This window comes from Geotrypetes seraphini, chromosome 4, assembly GCF_902459505.1.
Source record: "Geotrypetes seraphini chromosome 4, aGeoSer1.1, whole genome shotgun sequence".
In the NCBI taxonomy this organism is placed as follows: domain Eukaryota; kingdom Metazoa; phylum Chordata; class Amphibia; order Gymnophiona; family Dermophiidae; genus Geotrypetes; species Geotrypetes seraphini.
This window is the reverse complement of record NC_047087.1, coordinates 175,975,105-175,989,373: the sequence shown is the minus strand read 5'-3', so window position 1 is coordinate 175,989,373 and position 14,269 is coordinate 175,975,105. Positions and strand designations below refer to the sequence as shown.

General features: G+C 44.8%; 1 protein-coding gene across 5 annotated transcripts in view; it reads right to left on the bottom strand.

The window, feature by feature from the left end:
- The window catches only part of SLC38A7 (solute carrier family 38 member 7), a 154,248-nt gene extending 140,450 nt beyond the window's left edge, over positions 1–13,798 (bottom strand). The window contains exons 1-2 of one of the 5 annotated variants that reach the window (XM_033943313.1): positions 13,475–13,793; positions 12,623–12,669 (exon numbers count right to left, since the gene is read on the bottom strand). The gene's annotated coding sequence lies outside the window, so the exon portion shown is untranslated. Of the gene's footprint in view, positions 1–12,622; positions 12,670–12,923; positions 13,378–13,474 lie in introns of those variants that run through there. The other 4 variants (XM_033943314.1, XM_033943315.1, XM_033943311.1 and 1 more) reach the window with 4 other exon arrangements.
- Between the last annotated feature and the right edge of the window lie 471 nt (positions 13,799–14,269).

The window sequence follows — 14,269 nt, the reverse complement described above, 5'->3', positions numbered from 1 at the left end:
TTTAGTTATGTTTAAAAGATGAATGAAGTTCTTAAGGTACCAGAGACCTCATATCCTCCAATCTCCAAAATATATTACTTACCTAGACGAATTAAAGCTCAAAGTCCTAACCAGCAGAATTTATCTGCTGATAGTTTGGACTTATCTAATTTCCTGAAGAAGTCGGATATGGAGGTCCAGACTTCAGCTACATTATTGATACAATTTGCCATAGATTCAGATAGGGAATGGATGCATATGTTGTTTTTCAAATATAAGGACGTTCCCTTTTTGTCTAATGTTTTAAGAATGTATCCAGATGTGTCTCATCCTACCCAAAAGCGAAGGAAACAATTTTTGATCTTGAGGACAAAGGTCACTCAGCTGGGAGCAACCTTTGTTTTGAGATATCCCTGCAAGTGTGTTATGGTCTTTAATGGAAATAGATATGTATTTTATGAGCTGAAGCAATTATCCAAATTTATTTCCACTAAAGTACAACATATAGAAGCTTCCCGAGTTATGTTCCAGTAAGTTAGCTTGTAAAAAAAGAAAAGTTTAGGACCTTTATCACCTCATCTTTAGTTTTCCTTTAAAATTTATTTGTTTATATTAGTTTCAGCTTAATTTCAGCTCCTTCTCCATATATATGGTGGACTAATTACAACCTGTATTTTTTCATTATTTCCCGTAATATGAAATATTTTGTATTGATACACTTTAGATATACAGGCTGTTTTTGCTTTTTTGACTTTTATAGATTGTCAATTGTTAAAATTATAAATAAAGAATTTAAAAAAAAAAAAAAAGATCCCTACTTGGATAGCTCCTCTCGTAGATCTTCAGTTGCGCCAGCTAACTGTAAGGGCTTGCAGATGTTATTATCCCACTGGGGGTTACAGGATATTTGGCAGGTTCAGCATCTTGGGGAGCGAGAGTATACTTATCATCCTGATGTGTATAATATTGTTTCACGTATTGACTATTGGCTGGGAGATATGGCTTTTTGTCAGTCCATACAACACTGTGAGATTCATACTACTATTTTAGCAGATCATGCTGCTTTGAGTTTGCTTCTGCTGGGGGGTGAGAGGCCCTGTAAAGCTACTCAATGGAGATTTAATGATAGTCTGTTGGCAGAACCATCTTCTCTGGAGCAATTAACAAATGCGATTAAAGACTATCTGGAACTAAATGATATTAACGAAATTCATCCTATATTACTGTGGGAGGCATTGAAAGGAGTGCTTCGGGGGAAGGTCATTGCTCTGCAAGCCTATGTTAGGAAGGAGAAAGGGTCATTTCATGTCAAGTGGACCAATACTGAAAATCGCCCATGCTCGACCACCTTGAAATACAACCAAATTTTACAGGGGGGGTGTTTAGGGTCTCAAATGATACTCTACAAAATTTTGGTCAGGAGCTAGGGGTGGTTGAACAAAAGCAATCGTATGACCTAAATCGCCAACTTTGCTTAAACACTGCGGCAGAAGGAAACTACCTAGGAGTCTGAAATTTTGCAGTTTGGTACAACACCTTGGGGAAAGTTTCTGTGCCAAGTTTGAAATCTTTTGCGAACGTGCTTCCATTTCTACAGGTCAGAAAAGTAGGCAAACAAATTCATGAATGAAAATTTTTGGCACAGTTTGGCTTCATACTGGTGCTGGTAGGTAAGTCAGCTGAGAGTACAACTTTACCAGCAGACATGTACCATGAGGTACTTCCAAGATTTGCAATATGAGTTTTTACAGTCAAGTGAAGCTGAAGATATGACCATCCAAAAAATATGGCTTTATGCATTTATGCAAATTTTCACTGTTCTTCAGATTCAAATATCTCTAATGTGTAGTGTTTTTTTTTTTGTGTGTGTGTGTGTATGTGTGGGTGTATATCATTTGAAAGAACATGTTTCTTGCTACAGAAGCTATCCTGTAGCATCTTGGACCCGATCTTTCTTTGATGAGAATTGGTTTCAAGATAAGTTTGCTTGCGTAAACATGTTATGTTGAAGGGTCATTGGCACTTCATTGTGAATGTGCAGTGGAACTATATTGATCTGAAAACTCATAACCAAACTTTGCCAGCCACAAGTACTCGTCTCATAATATGCTCAGCATGTGACTAACTTACTGTGCACTTTTGCAAGATGACAGACAAAACATGCATTGGCTTGCACAAACTACTTACTGCGTGCAAGCCCAAATACATAATCATGTGATTCACAAGAATGTATACATAGCTGTAGTAGTATGTCCGATACATGCAGCTTTTCTGAACATGTTCTGACTTTCAACTATCACAGCACAGTGGCTGTATGAACAAGTCTGGCTTTAAGGTTCATCATAACCTTATAACACCATATGACTTCATTATTTGACAAAACTTGCCTTTGGCATGTTGCTTTCATCTATTCTTTCTCAGCAGCATCTGGTTCTTTCCCTAGTTAACTAGGATATGCCTGTGTGGATTTTGGAAACTTACTCTGCACTTGCTGACATGTACAACTTGCTTTGCTCTATTTTCATTGTCTTCTCACGCTGATATTTTTCACCTTACTTTTATTCTGTATTTTTAGGTGACTCTTATCTTATGGAGACTAATAAGCTAGAGCCCTGTAGTAGTGGAATCTATGATACTTCTGAATGCCAGAAACCATCTACCTTCTATTCTGGAGAAAGTTGCTTGAAGCTTATTTCTGATTTCTCTTTGCCTGACCAAGAATTAATTAAAAGACGCTCTGGACTTTCTACTTTGTCCGTGGAATCTAATATCTGTACTCATCATGAAGCCTTGATTCTGACGAATTTCTAATTTCTACACAAAAACTTTTATATTCTGTTCGGAAAACAGAATCACAGCAATATCAAAGGTCTACGCCCAATTGATCTTCCTGCAGCTGATCATTTAAAATCTATCACAAAGCACGAGTTTAAACCAGGCCAAAAGCTTTGCCCAAGATGCAGACAAGACTTGCGTGTCAAACTGCAAGATCTAAGTAGCCCTAAGTCTGATTCTGACAGTGATGACTCTACCAATGCATCTGAAAACCTCAATGCCAGCTTTTCGCCACTAGGAATCTCTCCTCTAAAAATTCAACGGATTAGCAAGCAAAATGCCTTAAGTTATGCTAAATGCAAACTCTCTGAAGCCCATAATGCAATTGCAGACCAAATTGCAGTTATTGGTGACTTAACTCCAGCAGATATCAAAGCAGAACCAGAAAGTGGCCAATATAAAAGGTATTCTATGACCTTTGTGACCAGCCAGGCTCCGTGCCTGTTCTGGTCCATGTTATTTCCTTGGTGTCCACCGGGGGGAGCCAGGGAGAGTAGCACAGTTGTGAGCAAGCTCAGGTAGAGCAGGGTGTGGCTCCTTCTCCTAAAAAACAAGTAGTTTGTTCTTGGGAAAGGAGGCGAGAGGGAGATAAGAGGTTTCCCAAGTTAGGCATTTCTGGCAAGGTGGGGCAATGCCTTAGACCCCGGTGTGGAAGAAGCTGAGGACCACACCACCTTCTGCTGCAAGGGAAGCCATGAGGATTGGCAGCTCCTGCCCCTGGGTCTGTGCTGAGTCACTGTGAGTTTTGTGTTTTTCCTTATTTTTGTGGCTAGGTTCTTTTCTGCTCCTAGTCACTGGTAAAGACTTTTCAGGATTGTACAATTATTGTTTGAAGCTAAGAGTGAGCGGGGAGAAGCTTGCCAAGACCTGGGAGAGAGGTTTGAAAGCTTTTGATGGCAAGTTTAATGGACTCCTCTTCACCCAGCCCTGTTACAGATTTTGGGCTGGAGGCTTGATTTTTGTGTGTGTTTGACCAGAGAGAGCTTGAATGAATAAGAATATCTCTGGGAACCTTTGAAATTATGAACTTATCTGAGTGCTGCTGAGGAGCAGATTTTTGGGAAAAGAAATTGGAGAAATAAAGCTGCTCTGTGAGAAGGCAGTACACAGAGTGAATTGTTTGTTTAGGGAAATACAAATCCTGAAGACCATCAGAGTTTTCCTCTGACTTTATTTTGTTTCCGGTTTGGACATTGATGGTTTATTTTGAACTGTATGCCATTCTTGACTTTCTTATTTTGAACAAGTAAAAGTTTTCACTTTTTGCCATTCAACCCACCGTGTCTGAATCAATAATTAGGATTTGTGGAAAACCTGCAGGGTGACTCTATCCTGGGTCACACGCTATTGTGCTTTCACTGGTAACCACAGAGGGCGCTGCTGAGCCCCGGTCTAGGGCTGCAGTGTGGTTTAGAGAGTTGTGCGGGGACAGAAATCCCACTCATCCCCGCCAAAGTCCCACCCGTCCCCGTGAGGAATCCCTCCATCCCCACGAGGAATCTCCTCCGTCCCCACCCTTCCCCGTGAGGAATCCCCTCCGTCCCCGCCTGTCCCTATAAACTTCAGAAATAGTTATTTCATTTAATTATGCTACTGAATTAAAGGCTCTGGTAGAAACCCATTTACAAATAAGCAAAAAGACTTTATTAATTTGGAAATATTAATTGGGAAGAATACATACTTTGTAAACGGGTTTCTACTAGAGCCTCTAATGTTTATAAATTTTTATCAACACAACTAATATACTACTTTATCCTGAAGCAAAAAGAAATAGAATTCTTTTCCTACCTTTGTTGCCTGGTTTCTGCTTTCCTCATGTCCTCATTCAATTCCTTCCATCCACTGTCTCTCTTCTCTCTGCGTCTTCCATTTGCTCTGTTACTGTGCCTCTCCCTTTCTCCCCCCTTCCAAATTGGTCTGGCACCCATCTTCTTCCTTCCGCTCCCCCCATAGTCTGGCATCTCTGTCTTCTTCCCTGCCAGCATCTTCCCCCACTCTCTCTTCCCCATTTCCTTTCAGCGTCCTTCCCCCCTTCTGTCTTCCCCATGTCCTTTCAGCATCCTTCTCCCCCTGTCTTCCCCATGTCCTTTCAGCGTCCTTCTCCCCCATGTGCTTTCAGCGGCCTTCTCCACCCCTTTGTCTTCCCCATGTGCTTTCAGCGTCCTTCTCCCCCCCGTCTTCCCCATGTCCTTTCAGCGTCCTTCTCCACCCCTTTGTCTTCCCCATGTCCTTTCAGCGTCCTTCTCCACCTCTTTGTCTTCCCCATGTGCTTTCAGTGTCCTTCTCCCTCCTCTGTCTTCCCCATGTCCTTTCTGCGTCCTTCTCCACTCCTTTGTCTTCCCCAGTGCTTTCAGCGTCCTTCTCCCCCCTCAGTTTTACCCATTTCCCTTAAGCGTCTTTTCCTCTCCACTCCACCTTTCCTCCCTTTCTCTCTCCCTTACCTTCGTGGCGCTTCCCCGCCCGCCCGACAACAGAACAGGCCCGGTCCGACAAAACTCCCTGTCCTGTAGCCACGAATCTAAATTACCTTCTTACAGCTACTGTAAGAAGGTAATTTAGATTCGTGGCTATAGGGCAGGGAGGTTTGTCGGACCGGGCCTGTTGTCGGTCGGTAGGGGGAAGCGCCACAAAGGTAAGGGGACCTGGCCGGCTGTGCACCCCCCGCTATGGCTGCACCCAGGGCGGACCGCCCTCCCCGCCCCCCCCCCTTGGTACACCACTGCCGATTGCAGCACACAGCCGATCGGAACGGAAGTTATCTCTTTGTGTGTTATATTACATTGTGTTCCTTTGGAAAACTTCAATAAATACATTTTTTAAAAAGTTAATCAAAAAATGCATTGAGTTAGTCCAATAAAAAAGGTATTAGTTTATTTCCTTTGTTTTTGTTTTATTTCTAAATATTACCAATAGGCTTCCTGCAAAGGCTCAAATGGAGCCCTACTAAGCCCTTCCAACACTATATTAAGATTCCAAGATGGAAAGGGACACTGAACTGGCAGCCTCAGTCTCAGGACTCCCTTCAGGAACTGATGTCTGGGTGGGCTGCTAAGGAACCTCGGAAGCAGGAGAATCCTGCTACCTGACCTTAAGGGATGCCACTGCCAGGCTCATCAAAGCCTTCTTTCAGGAATCTCAGGATGGACGAGACTGGTGCCTCGCCAGGCTCCACCTTTTCTCTACTGCACCAGTGCTGAAAATCTCCCATGCCTTGGCATATGCTGAAGTTGTTACTTGCTTTTTGGTTTTAAGGAGGATAGCAATGACCACTTCTGAATATCGTTTTTGGGCTAGTGCAGCAAGCCTTAAGACCAAAGTGACCCAAATGTTCAAAGGCAATTAGCCCCTGGGAAAGCAAGTCTGGGTGTACCAGAAGTCAGAGAGACCGCTCCTCCTGAAGGCAGACCAGATCCAAGTACCAAGGGCATCTTGGTCAATCTGGTGCCACTAGAATCACTACTATTTGATGGTTTGCAATCCTGCAAATCACTCTTCCAAATATAAGCCATGACTGGAACACATAAAGATGCCCGTTCTCCAGTCAGCGTTGAACTAGGGTTCTAGCCCTGCACTTCTGGGTTTGTTTCTTCAGCTGAAGAATTGACTCGCTTTTTTGTTCTTTGCTGTAACCATAAGGTCGAAAGTGGGATGACCCCATTTACCTACTATGGCCTGGAATGCATTATGGATCTGAAGTCTGTTTGCGCTAAATCTTCAGGCTGCCAGTCACAAACAAAAGGCACCTAGGGCCAAATTCTGCAAACTTAAGTTATTTTTAACACTGTCGCTAAACTGGTGCCAGACAGTTTAGCCTGCATTAATTTTAGTGGTGGATTATCAAAACAGCTTATCATGGTCTTTAACCAGTTTTCTAGCAGTCTTTGATACTGCCATATAAATGGGCTCCTTAATATTAAAACAAGCACTCCGGTGGATTCTTAAACATCGCCGAGTCATTCTGAAAGAGTGGCGTTGGCTTTTGGCGACAAAAATCAGTCTGGGGGTGCCGGAATAGTGCCAGCACTGTTAAAAGTGCATCTTGTGGCATGTGTTTTGATTTGGCTAGCGTCAGGGCCGCCATCAGAAATTTCTGGGCCCCTTACTGAGCAATCCTATTGGGCCCCCCACGCACCCCTTCCACCCCCCCCCATGGGCCCTTCCATGGGCCAAATACACACATACTTTTCTGCTAATGCTCCACCTAAGCCAGTCCCGTAAAATCTTCTCACGTCCATTGGGTGATTTGGCATAGAGATATTCATAAAAAGAACGTCCGTCAAGATCTTTACTCATAGACTGTGCCATTTGCTTTAAATCATCTTCCATCATTAATCCAAATTGCACAATTCTTTCTCTGTCTTTGTCCTGAATGGCATCTGGCCACATTGCTGGATCCTTCCAGTCAACAAATTTATGAGCAGGCGCGGAGAACACATTTTTAAACAAATGTAGTTTATCCTTGTACTCCTTATGTAATTTTAATCATCTATGGATATGTTTGTATGTTTATTGTTCAAATGGTTTATGTTTATTTATTTCCCCAAATTTATTTTTGTTATACGCATTGAAAATATTTGATACTAGTGTTTAAGCCCGTTAGATTAACGGGTGCTAGATGACCGCCTCTCCTGCTTTTGAACCTGGGCAGGGGCAGAGGCAGAGCCGGGGCGGGAGGGAGTGACGGTGGGAGAGCAATTTTAAAGCCTCGGCAGCGGCGGCTCCTTGACCAATCCGCGCTTACAACGTCCCCACACTCGCGGTCTGGCTGGCTCCCCCACCAAAGCCCTTCGCAGCGGCAGCCCCTCCCGCATCCGTCCCCGCGTCCCAAGCCTCTCCGAAGGCCAGCTCCCACGAAAATGGTACCCCTCTATCCAAAGCCGCGGCGGCAGCCTCCCTCAAGACACATTTCAAATCGTAATCACAAAAGAGAAAATAAAATGATTTTTCTTACCTTTTGTTGTCTGGTCATTATTCATACCATGTAGGAGTCCCAGGCTATGGTTGGCTTTTGATAACTCGCTTGCCAGGGCCCCTTCTTTCTTCTTCCCTCCCTCCATCCCTGCAGCTGAAGACAGGCACCCCCCCCCCCCAGTAGTCTGAGACAAGAGGGAGCAGTTAGGAGAGGGTCTGAGGGCAAAGAGGGGCTCAACAGCGCACAACCACCTTTCCTTCCCTCCCTCCATCAGGTGCAGTGCAGCTCCACCAATGTTAAAAGGAGCTGCATCGAAATCGGAGGCCTGCCACTGTCGTAGCACTTTCCCCTCTGCCTTGGTCCTGCCCCTTCTCTGACATATGGGACCGCGGCAGAGGGAACGTGTTACAGTGGCGGCAGGGCTCCAATTTCAAAGCAGCTCCTTTTAACATAGGCGGAACTGAACTGTACCTGATGGAGGAAGGGAAGGAACGGTGGAGCAAATTTCGGCAACGGCAGGAATTGTTTGGCGGGCGAAGCACCGTGAAACTTTGTTTCTTTAGGCAGCCCCGGTTGTTTACTTGGATTCAATGTGAGCCGGGTGAGGAAGGCCGCCGCAGCCTCGCGGCTAGGTAGGGGGACAACAATGGGCTTATGCTCAAGCCCCCGTCGCAGCTCCTCTCTCGATCCTGGTGCGGTTCGAGAAAGGAGTCGTGGCGGCGGCTTGAGCATAAGCGCGATTGTTGTCCCCCTACCTAGCCGCGAGGCTGCGGCGGCCTTCCTCACCCGGCTCTCACGGCTTGCGGCCGGCGAACCCTAATGCTGACATTGAATCCAAGTAAACAACCGGGGCTGCCTAAAGAAACATGGTAATCATATTCTGTCCTGAAAGCCCCCGCCGCAGCTCCTCTCTCGATCCTGCTGCAGTTCGAGAGAGGAGCCGTGGCGGCAGCTTGAGCATAGTGCACAGTGAGAGCCAGGGGCGCGCACGCGCACTCGTTTTTCCGTGACGGATCAGGGCACACGACTTTTGAGTGCGCATGCGCGGCCTAGCATTTTATTATATTAGATTGCGTTTAAATCAAAATCTCAATAAACTTGAAACGAGTGCCCGTGAGATTGTGGGAGGGTTAAATACTCAAAACTTAGAAGAATAACAATTTACTTAAAGTTTTTGCTATGCCAGCTTTCTGGTATCTTTACATATAGTGGCGTACGTAGCATATGTAACACCCGGGGCCCATCATTTTTTGGCACCCCCCCCATCTGTAAGAAAAACATGATTTTTAGTAACAAACCACAGTCACACATGAGTACCTAGGAAAAGGCAGCATCTTACATATTGCAGTGAGCAGTACATCAATACACCCATTGTAAAACTAAACAAGCCAGACCAGCACAGATCAATCCTACACCGTCAATCCTAACAGAAAACCATGTCTTTCGAACACGCAGAACACAGAAAACACCTTCGACTAGTATGGAATATGTCATCACAAACTAACCCCTCACTCTTTTACAAAACTGTAGTGTGGATTTTAGCCACAGTGGTAACAGCCCTGACGCTCATAGAATTCTGAGCATCAGAGCTGCTACCACCACGGCTGGCGCTAAAAAACACTCCACAGTTTTGTAAAAGGGAGGATAAAATAGAAATACACAGTTTCAACGCTCTAGCTCAGAGGTGCCCAAACGTTTTGAGCTTGTGAGCTACTTTAAAATGACCAAGTCAAAATGATCTACCAACAATAAAATTAAAAAACACAAAGCACACTATACGCTGAGAAAATGTTAATTATCATTCCTATTCTGGGTTTTTTTCAGAGGTCAAGGCAGATGACTCTATGCATTGTCACCTCAGTAACAACCATACAAAAATAGACAAATATACCCCCCATCCTTTTTATTAAACCACAATAGCAGTTTTTAGCGCAGGGAGCTGCGCTGAATGCCCAGCGCTGCTCTTGACGCTCATAGGCTCCCTGCGCTAAAAACCACTATTGCGGTTTAGTAAAAGGGGACCATATTGTAAAATATAGACAGCAGATATGAATTCAGAACTGTGCATAGTAAGTGAAGGGAAGTTTTCATCTCTGGGAATTTACCCAGTTAACTATTAAGTTATTTGGGCAAATTCCTTTGAAAACTGTGGTAATACTGCCTCCACTTTGCTAAATTTAAAATAAAATCATTTTTCCTATCTTTGGTGATTTCATGAGTCTCTGGTTGCACTTTCTTCTTCTGACTGTGCATCCAATCTTTCTTCCCTTCTTTCAGCCTGTATGCTTCCTCTCCTCATTCCCTCCCCCAACTTTTTCTTCCTCTCTTCATGCCCCCTTTCTTTTTTTCTGTTTCTCTTCTTCTGTTTCCCTGCCTGCCTCCTTTCTTTCTTTCTCCCTGCCGTTCCCCAAGCCACTGCCACTGCCGCTGCCATCGGGGAACAGGACCCACCAATGGATAACAGGCCCCAAAGCCGACGCATGCTCTCTCTGCTTCGGGCCGATCAGTCTTCCTCTCCCCGATGTCAATTCTGCCGTCAGCGATTGGCTGGCCCGAACTTCCTCTCTGACTACAGAATTGACGTCGGGGAGAGGAAGACTGATCGGCCCGATAGATTAGATCACCAAGGCAAAGTGAGTCCTGGGTGATCGACTCGCTTTGCCTTGGCGAGCTACTGGCGCCCCTTCCTTAGAACACTGCCTAGGACCCTGGGGGAGCCCGGGCCCCCTGTCAGCTCCAGGCCCCTGAATGCAGGACTGGTAGTACTGCCCTGATGGCGGCCCTGGCTAGCGTAAAAAAATAAAAAAAAGTTCCATTATTCTCATAAATTATAGGGTTGGGTTTTTTTTGGTGGGAGTGGTAAAAGCACGCTTCTTAAGCACGTGTATTATAGCCCTCCCCCTCCCCCCGGCAGTGGGAGAGATATCTATTCTCTGCTGCCAAGCAACACACCTCCTAACACTCCCTTGGCAGCTGGAGAGATGTCCATTCTCTCCCGCCACCAAGCAACACACACACCCCCCCAACACTCCCTCAGCAGCAGGAGAGATGCCCCCTCCATGCAACTGATGCCCCCTGCCTTCTCCCCCTTACTTTACTTAAATGGCTGGCTGGAGGGATGCCTATTATCTACTATCAACAATTTGTATTTCTTTTCCCATTCTTTCCTTTTGTTTTAATATGTTTGTAAGGTTAGTCTTTAATATGTTCTGCAAGGTTTAGTTTTTCATTTGTTTTGTTACTCCCTAAAATTTTGCAATTTTATTGATGTGTACATCGCTTAGAATTTTGAATAAGCGATAAATCAAATTTATAATAAAACTTGAAAAGGGGATGCACAGGGGATTGGCCCAGGTTAAGGTCCCTCCCATAGAAGGAGCCTTAGGCCCCTTCCCGGTACATTCCATAGGAGGGCTCTTAAACAACCTGGGGTCAATCAGAGCCTCAAGTCCCTCCCCGAATGCACCAGGAAGGAGTCTAAGGCTCTGATTGGCCCAGGTTGCTTAAGGCCCCTCCTATGGATGGGGTCTTAGGCATCCGGGCCAGTCAGAGTCTTAGGCTCCTCGTCGATGCATTCCAGGATGCATCAGGTAGGGGAAGGCCCACCATTTTGAAGAGGTTGGCCTGCTGGCTGGAAAGAGTAGGCATAACCTCTGGCAAGCCATCTAAGTAAGGTAAAGGGAAAAGGGCGGGAGTCATTGGAGGCAATGGGGTGGTTACGTGATGGCATGAGAGTGGGCATCTCTCTCATTGCCAAAGGGGTTTGGGGGTATGTTGCTTGGCAGCGGGAGAGAGCAGGCATCTCTTCCGCTGCCGAAGGGATGTTGGGAGAGGTGTTGCTTAGCGGTGAGAGAGAGTGGGCATCTCTCCTGCTGTTGGGTGGAGGGTTGCTCAGCTTCGGCAGCTCGATTTGTTGTTGGGTGTTTTTTGGGGTTTGTTTTGCATTTATTCTGCGCATGTGCCCATTGCTATCACCAGTGATGGGTACATGCAAATTTAGCAAATCTTCACTACTCTCTGCCAACCTCATTTGCATGAGCATTTTTTGGAGTACAACTCGCTATTTTTTTTTTTTAATCGCTACTATAATGGCTGTGACAGTGGCCTGTCAGTTTTTAACACAACCTTTTGAGAATCTAGGTCCTAGACACCATGTGCCCGATTCACTAACCGTGTTCGATCCAAGACAGGCCGACCAATTCACGACGGGACAATATTCAAATGGGGGCGATCGGAGGAACGCCCCCCACCGACCGCACGGGTCATTACTAAGTGATCCCGATGTATGCGCAGACCATCTTTGCTGTATATCAGGGGTGTCAAAGACCCTCCTCGAGGGTCGCAATCCAGTCGGGTTTTCAGGATTTCCCCAATGAATATGCATGAGCTCTATTTGCATGCATTGCTTTCATTGTATGCTAACAGCTCTCATGCACTCTATTATTTTACTTCCCTCTGTTTTTGAGGCCAGAACCTAGGACCTAGATCAGAGGTGGGCAACTCCGGTCCTCGAGGGCCGGAATCCAGTCAGGTTTTCAGGATTTCCCCAATGAATATGCATTGAAAGCAGTGCATGCAAATAGATCTCATGCACATTCACTGGGGAAATCCTGAAAATTCAACTGGATTCCGGCCCTCGAGAACTATTGTTGCCCACCCCTGACCTAGATCATACAAAAGACTACAACAGAAGTGTCTGCTCCTCTCCAAGCAAGAAGACCCTTCTCAGAAAGAACTCTAGCACCGCAAAAGTCCATGAAAAAAACAAAAAATAAAATTAAGCAAACTGAGCAGATCAGAAAGACTTTCATGCTCACTTATAGAAGTAATAAGTGAATGCTTCAGCACAGCCCAGGAAGGAGGAGTGAAAAACGATGATTGAAATTTTCTACTCACCAGCATGCATAAATGACCCTATGGTTCAAGATACCATCCTTATTGCACTGGAAAACAAAGAGATACAATAAATAGAAAGGGACAGATTCAATACCAGACAGTACAGAGAAGGCAGGTCCATTCAAATGATCTCAGGAACCACTTTAGATCTCATGAGTCTAGGGGGAAAAGAAAGAGCCAACTTGCAACCATCAGAAAACACTCCTTGGTAGCCCTCGAAGTTGAAGAGGGAGGGTTAAATAACAGCTTTTAGTCACTAAATCAGCGTTGGTATTTTGAAAGAAAAGTCTACGGTTCTTACCTGTTAACTCAGAAGCTAGAACTTATTCTAAACCTAAAACCAAAAAGGTCACGCAAAAATCATTTTTGCTGTTTTCTATGGAAGCGAGTAATAAAAAAAGAACGAAAGTTTAAAAAAACCCGCATTAAGCAACAACTTCCATAAATCGTGTGTGTGTGTGTGTGTTCATTCAAAAGTAAAGTGTATGTAGCGTTTTAGTAAATTGTTGAACACATGACGCGTCAGGTGACTTTTTAACCTGAAAGCTGCGACCGGCAAGCCAGAAGCCTACAATCCTGTCATTACAATGAGTAGCATAGGTACCAACTCCCTGAGTGCTGGAGCAGTGTTTAGGATCAGCTACTCTAAAGCTTCGTTCAACGTTTCCATGGTTTAAGCATAGGCGTCAGAAAGGGGTGAACCATCCAAACACTGGCCCAACTTTTCTGCTGCTCTCCAGTGCCCTAAAAAACTAATGAGCAGATTAGACTCTTCACAAATACATGCACTCTTGCGCTGAAATTATTAGACCGTGAGAACACAACAGCTTTACGGCAGTGAGCTATTTTCACCTTTGATTTGTTGCCGCGAAGATGACTCGACGCTCCTTTCTTGCTTCCACATACAAGAATGTAGGCGCATACACTTCAAAACGGGGTGGAAAAAAAAATCACAGCCTGCGTGAGGTGAAGCAACCGCAGCTGCTGCTGGTTTTCCGGCACAGCTAGTACGCATGCTCCATCCTGGATTTTACATTAGTGCAATGTCAGCAGTTTTTTTGGGTGAGGAGGATTTGAGGATTCACTACTCAACGAGTGCTATTACGACTGTCTATGTATTTCAAGCCTCATTCTGAGGCTCCAATAGCTTCTCTCGTTGCATTCTAGGCCTCATTCTAAGGCTCCCATAGCGTTTGTCAGGGCATTCCAGGCTCACTTTAGTGTAGCCGCCTTCTTTCTGATTGTTCCTTTTAACAATGTGAAGCCTGTAAGCAGCCGCCCAGAAGCAAGGGAACAAGGTATAAAGAGCAAACTGACTCATCCGTTGCTAGCGGCTCTGCTTTCTACCCCCCTATCTCAATTATCTGTTCTTTTGACCCCTTCCATAAGCAGTCAGGAAGAAGGTGTCGAATGAGGTTAAATGCAGATTGTTCATTGTAGAATTTTACTGTATTCCTCATTCTTAGGGATGGAAATGTTATTTATATAACAGACTCATTTTTTAAGACTCATAAATATCTAAGCTTTGGTGAAGTCAACTTTTAGTTTGGTCTACTCTAAAGTATAATGGGGTGGGGGGGATTTATATTTTTGGTTGCCTATGTTATTGTTAGTTATGAAAATGCTTTGTCCATCTGTAGATTTGCA